The sequence below is a fragment of the Pseudophryne corroboree genome, chromosome 4 (genome assembly GCF_028390025.1).
Source record: "Pseudophryne corroboree isolate aPseCor3 chromosome 4, aPseCor3.hap2, whole genome shotgun sequence".
Lineage (NCBI taxonomy): Eukaryota > Metazoa > Chordata > Amphibia > Anura > Myobatrachidae > Pseudophryne > Pseudophryne corroboree.
In genome coordinates, this window is record NC_086447.1 from 124,880,499 (window position 1) to 124,887,173 (window position 6,675).

At 41.8% G+C, this 6,675-nt stretch overlaps 1 protein-coding gene across 6 annotated transcripts in view; it reads left to right on the forward strand.

Moving 5' to 3' along the window:
* Positions 1–6,675, forward strand: part of ROCK2 (Rho associated coiled-coil containing protein kinase 2) — a 345,550-nt gene that overhangs the window by 122,087 nt on the left and 216,788 nt on the right. The window contains exon 1 of one of the 6 annotated variants that reach the window (XM_063915408.1): positions 5,795–5,899. The exons of the other annotated variants lie outside the window; for them this stretch is intronic. The gene's annotated coding sequence lies outside the window, so the exon portion shown is untranslated. Of the gene's footprint in view, positions 1–5,794; positions 5,900–6,675 lie in introns of those variants that run through there. 6 annotated transcript variants of the gene reach the window in all.

The following is a 6,675-nucleotide window of genomic DNA, read 5'->3' on the forward strand; positions in this document are numbered from 1 at the left end:
GTTAATTGGCGCGGTGTGTTCCATCGCAGCATATGCCACATATACATGTTAGTTAATGGGCGTTTGTATATTTTTTTATTCAATAAATGAGCAAGTATTGCATGTTATTGTCTTTTTAAAAGCAAAAGCTGCCTTGGTATTTTGCATTTGCCGGTGACGTGCTTCAACAGGAATTAAATTAGGGGAATCCCAACAGTAATTACATTATTCTTACTTGGGGGAGGATCCATTTTGGGCGCATTCTTCAGTACTTTTCCTGGCGTTTGTACAGAACGTGCTTTCACATCAGTTCAGTCCCTCGAAATCTGGTTTGTTCCTGTAGTTGGATGCCATTGATATAACCGTCCATACTGGTGCTACTCGCCTACCAGAGAGGCAAAGGTTCTTACCAGTGTCAACTGTGCACCACCATAGTGCCCCCTGTTGTAAGAGTAGTAGTGGCCACTTCCAGGCTCCTTCAGTGACACCTGGATTGTTTCACGATTGTGGGTGAAGCAGTTGCACCTGACCGCTTACCTGGATCAGGACTTCAGGGTAGCAGGCAGAGAATTGACTCTGGAAATTAGATTCAACAGGACACCCAGCTGGGCCAGCATCTAAATTTGCTTGCCAACTGTGACGTCAGCAGTCTGCATCAAGTGTACACACAGCCACGTACTTGGTGTGTCTATATATATCTACTGCACAGCCGATGCACTATCTCTGTTAACAATGTTGTTCACAGACATATTGGGGTTACACATCCTCCGTTGAGCTCAAAATATATCGGTCGTTCACTCGAACGGCTGACATACTGTATTGCCTAATGTGTACCCAGATTTATAGATTGGGCTAGATCAGTGGGCAAGAAACGTTCTGCTCTTTTGCATTTAATTTCTTCTATGGTCAGTCATGAGGAGGTCCTCCTATTGCACACAGGAAAGCTTTAATGTGCTAAGTATTACATATTTATGATTGACATACAAGTAATAAATATGTAATGATTATACCTTTAATAATTTTATGACCCTTTCCTGATGATCTTGTGGTAGTTTATTTGTGGGGATTGAGAAGCAAAGCATGACCTATATTTAAGTAATGTTGTCTACTCAGTGATCCGTTACATTGGGAAATTAATATCCTAAAGGCCCATACACACTAGGCAATTTCAGCCTTAAAAATAAATTACGACATAAATGTCGGTATCGTTTATTTTTAGGCTTCTGTTGTCCAATGTGTATTGGAGTAATATTGATGAACGATGCGCACTCCCGCACGTTGTTCAGCGTTTACCAATATTGAGCTGACATGCAGCTCAACCCATCAATGACGGGCTGAGCTGCATGTCTGGCAATGCCGTTGGCGACGTCACTGATCGTTACCGTTGAATGATTGAATGCTACAGTATATCGATCAACGATATAGACGTTTATAGCCGGCATTACCTTTATCGCTTAGTGTGTACCTGCCTCCAGATTAAACCGTAAATCGCAGCAATTTTTCATGTCAATCCCCCCCCCCCCTTGCTATTGTGCAAAAATTGCCGCAAAAACAGCTTTTTGCGAGTGTGTGCGCTCCCATTTTCGCCCTATCCTATTCCAAACGTGCAAAAACCGGACTTGGGTGAAAAATCAGGGTGAGAATGGGGAAATCAGCCTGTACCTCAAAAAATGCTAAACTAACATAGGACAACAGTATAGGAGTGTATTATAGGTCATATTAAATATATTTGAGGTACTTAAATTAGGTCAAATGGCTGTTAAATGCATTTTTTTGTATGGAAAAATATTATAAAAGCAAGTCGTTGTTTTTTCAGCAAAATTAGTGTTCAAATTTAATTCTGGGTACATAACAATGGCTATAAATATACATTTGAGTCATTTTATGTGACTTTAAAAAGAAAAGTGTAAACAGACAGACTACTCCCATCTGCAAGCCTAAAAACACTTGGCCCGCTCATAAAGCACCCCAATATATTTGTCCCATACCTTGAACCACAAATTCCATCACTTTGCATTTTTTCACCCCTAAACTGACATGTCATTATTGGCCAATTAAAAGTAATTAAAAACTTCAAAGTGCCTAATTAGTCATTAGGGGGGTTCTGACCCAACATTTTTACCTTAAATTAGGGATTTTCCACAAGTTTTCACCTGTTCAGAGTAGGTGAAGGGAGATTGCTGTAAAATGATTGCAGGAAAAGTTTTCTCAGCTGATTGGATAGGGTTAGGGTGGCCAATCCCGGGATCGGGATCGTCCAGAATCCCGATCTAAAATTGTCCGAGATTCAATACCGTGATTATACTGAAATGCAGCCTATACCGGGAGTCCCGGGATTGAACATCTTTCAATACTGATACCCTGGAATGGAAAAAAATGGCCCGGGATTGGCCACCCTAGATTGGTTTTATTTTTTTGCGGTTCACGGTGAAAGTTTTTTTTTTTTTTTTGCACAAAAACGGGTTATCGTGGCTAATAGGATACCCCACTATATTCGCTGGTTGGATAGACAGTGTTAGGAGACATGAAGGAAATTATAGGGATTTTGTAGTCTGTTTACAAATCAAGAGGCAGCATGGCCTAGGAGTGGCAAAAGAAAACATGGCTCCTGTCCTCTGGATTAGGAGTGATTATTACAGTGGATCTGTCACTGTCATGCAGCTATTTTATGAGCTGAACGTGTAATCATGAGAGTACATCCTTTATGCCTCCAAAATGTTTTCTGTATTTATGTGCTGCCATGGCACAGACACATGATCCATGTGATGAGCAAATAGGGTTTTAGAAACACCCCTTTGAACTCTGCCTGCTCTGTGTACTACAAAATCCGCACACTTCTTATCCCCTGTCTTCGCATGACAAGCTTTGAGTTCTGAACCTCTGTCTGTGTCCGTGCCATATTTTGCACCCTTCAGGGAGATTTGGAAAAGGAGATAATAATTTGTGGGATATCTTACTAATATTAAATGCATTCTTAAAAGGTATTTAACTTGCTATTTAAAGGGAAAACAAAACTGTGTGCAATTGCTGCTTAAAGTAATATGTACAGGAATGTTCTGGAATACTGTGTCCAGTTCTGGAGACCATATCTCCAGAAGGATATAAATACATTAGAGAGTGTACAAAGAAGGGCAACTAAAATGGTGCATGGCCTACATCACAAAACTTATCCGGAAAGGCTAAAAGATCTTAACATGTATAGTATGGAGGAGAGAAGGGAAAGGGGAGACATGATAGAAACTTTCAAATATACCAAAGGTTTTAACAAAGTTCAGGAGGGAAACAGTCTTCAAAGGAAGAGAAGTATTAGAACTCGAGGACATACACTGAAACTGGAGGGAGGCAGGTTCAGGGGAAATTTAAGGAAAAATAATTTCACAGGAAGGGTAGTGGATAAGTGGAATTGCCTCCCATCAGAGGTGGTAGAGGCTAAAGGTGGGTACACACTAATAGATATATCTGCAGATCAATTGATCTGCAGATATATCTATGGACGGATCGGGCAGTGTGTTGTGCATACACACTGCCCGATCCGTCGGGGACTGACGTCATGAACTGGGCAGGCGTGTACACACGCCCGCTCAGTTCAGCTGTCAATCACCGCCGGCCGCCGCAGCATGTGTACGGGCAGTCGGCCGACCGCCCCGTACACACACAGCGCCGCGCCAATATATCGGTAGATATATTGGCCGTCGGCTGTGCTGCGCGGCCGACGCAATACGTCTGTGAACGACGGAGTTCACAGACGTATCGGCCGTACACACTGGCCGACAGACCCGCGATATATCGGCCGTTCAAGAGAACGGCCGATATATCGACCAGTGTGTACGGGCCTTAAGACTGTAGAGCAATTTAAACATGCTTGGGATAGGCATATGAATATCCTTGCAAAGAATTAAGGTTCAAAAAGGGTTGCGATTACCTAAAGGATAAAAAAAAATGGGCAGACTAGATGGGCCAAGTGGTTCTTATCTGCCTTCAAATTCTATGTTTCTATGTTACAGTGAAGGTGTGTACAGACAGTGAGATCTTTGCTCTTCCCGATTTTGAGCGATTTCCCTTGAACTTCCCCAGAGCCCAGATAGCACAGATTTTGACTATATGTACAATTTTGACCATACTTTGTACTAGATTGTACACTAGATAGTCAAGATTGACTTGCCTGCACAGTCTATCTAGCCTTACGATACCGACCCTACGGGAGTGCGCATCGGGATTGAATCTGTATCGCAAGCTGCCTAGTGGTGCGATATTAGGTGCTATTCTTTGATTTCGACCGCATCTGTGAGAGAGATTGAAGGATTGTATGCACATTTTAGGTACCGTGAGACAGCGCTCGAATGTCGCGTCTCAAGATAGTATGTGCTGCATATAATGTTTCTCGCATCGCAGTGCGATCGCATGTGGTTTTAAACCATATGCAATATATTGCACTGCGATATGCGATGGGCACCCGCCGCTCCCACTCGGCGGTGACTTGCCGATCACGTAAATTACCATGCGATCTATCGCAAGATCATCACTTTGGCAGTTCAGGTGCAATTTCATCGCACCAGAACTGCCGGTGCGATTCCCCATGATGTCGCGTCGCTGGGTATCGCACAAGTGTATGGGTACCATAACACCTTGAGATATGCACGAACATTCCTTAAGATTTTGACTATATAGTCAAAATCTTACAGATTTATCTCGCCGTGTGTACACACCTTAAGACGTCTTTTTGTTCCTTTTTTGTTTTGTCTCAGTACTTTTTTGCTTTCTAGTGTTTAGCTAATATTTGTAACATAGTTTATACAAGAAGGTAGTGTGCTGAACAATTCTGTTTATCCTACAGTGTTTTATTTTCCCTAATATGAGCATTACGCATAATGACTATGCAGAGAACCTGTTTCATTTCAGTTGTAAGCCCGTTATTGTACCAGCTATGTGTGACTGCTCTTAAGGCAAGAGGAGTCTTATACAGGTTGAGTATCCCATATCCATATATTCCGAAATACGGAATATTCCGAAATACGGACTTTTTTGAGTGAGAGTGAGATAGTGAAATCTTTGTTTTTTGATGGCTCAGTGTACACAAACTTTGTTTAATACACAAAGTTATTAATAATATTGTATTAAATGACCTTCAGGCTGTGTGTATAAGGTGTATATGAAACATAAATGAATTGTGTGTATGTACACACACTTTGTTTAATGCACAAAGTTATAAAAAATATTGGCAAAAATTACCTTCAGGCTGTGTGTATAAGGTGTATATGAAACATAAATGTATTCTGTGCTTAGATTTAGGTCCCATCCCCATGATATCTCATTATGGTATCTAATTATTCCAAAATACGGAAAAATCCGTTATCCAAAATACCTCTGGTCCCAAGCATTTTGGATAAGGGATACTCAACCTGTATATACATGTGCTGTGTACATGTGTATATACTGTAATTAAGAAAGACAAAAAAGAGAGCACTCCATAGTGCAGAGAAATCTTTCTAGTTGAAACGTATAGCCAAGAGGTTAAAACGTTTCTTCATCAAGGCCTTCATCAGGGGGAGCACCAATTCTTATTACTTTCTTGTAGATTATTGTGCCAAAAGAAAGAGTTAAGGCAAAGGAATGCCTTATATCTGAAAGGGATCTTAGTGCACATTCTGTCTGGAGAACTGTCTCCAACGTTTGAAGTTTCTCAGTGTTCCTAAATTAACAAACTTAATTTTATATATCACTATACTTAATTTATTATGATACTGTTTTAAAGAAAATGAAGTGCATCACAACGTGTTCTCTCTCTCTCTCTCTCTCTCGTCTTTGTCTCTAGTAGTGTCGATGTTTTAATCCACATAACAGACTGTTGTCAAGGTCCACAACATAGTGACCAGTCTGATAAACATCTCTGGGCTTCAATCACGGGCCAAACTGCAAACAGGTATTGTTAATTGCTCTGTGTCTGCGTGCTTGATCCACTGACTGATAACGTCATCCAGCCAATTCAGACTTTGATATGTGACATCTATTTTAATAATACGTACGCTGATCAGCCGGGTTGGGTATGTGTGACCGGCGGGGTCAGCATACCTCCGCCGGTATCCCAGCAGCAGAATGCCGGCAGGGGGCGGCTAGCGCAACAAACCCCTTGCGTGCTTGCGCAAAATCACTGACAGGTGAAATTAATAACATTGATTATCTTGCTACAATAGCATCTGTCAAGGGGTGGGATATATTAGGCAGCAAGTGATCATTCAGTTCTTGAAGTTTTGGAAGCAAGAACAATGGGCAAGCGTAAGGATATGAGCAGCTTTCACAAGGATTAATTTGTGATTGCTAGACGACTGGATCAGAGCATCTCCAAAACAGCAGATCTTGTTGGTTGTTCCACAGTATGCAGTGGTAAGTACCTACCAAAGTAGTCCATGGAATGACAACCATTGAACTGGCGACCGGGTCATGGGCACCGTGTGGAGCGAAAGGCTAGCCCATCTGGTTCTAACCCACAGAGAACCTAGTGTAGCATATATTGCTGGAAAAGTTAATGCTGGCTATGATAAAAAGGTGTCAAAACACACTCAACGTATATGGGGTTGCACAGACCGGTCAGAGTGCCCATTCTGACCGCTGTCCACTGCCGAAAGTGCCTATAATGGGCATGTGTCAGATCTAGACTATGGAACAATGGAAGAAGGTGGCCAGGTTTTGTGAATAACG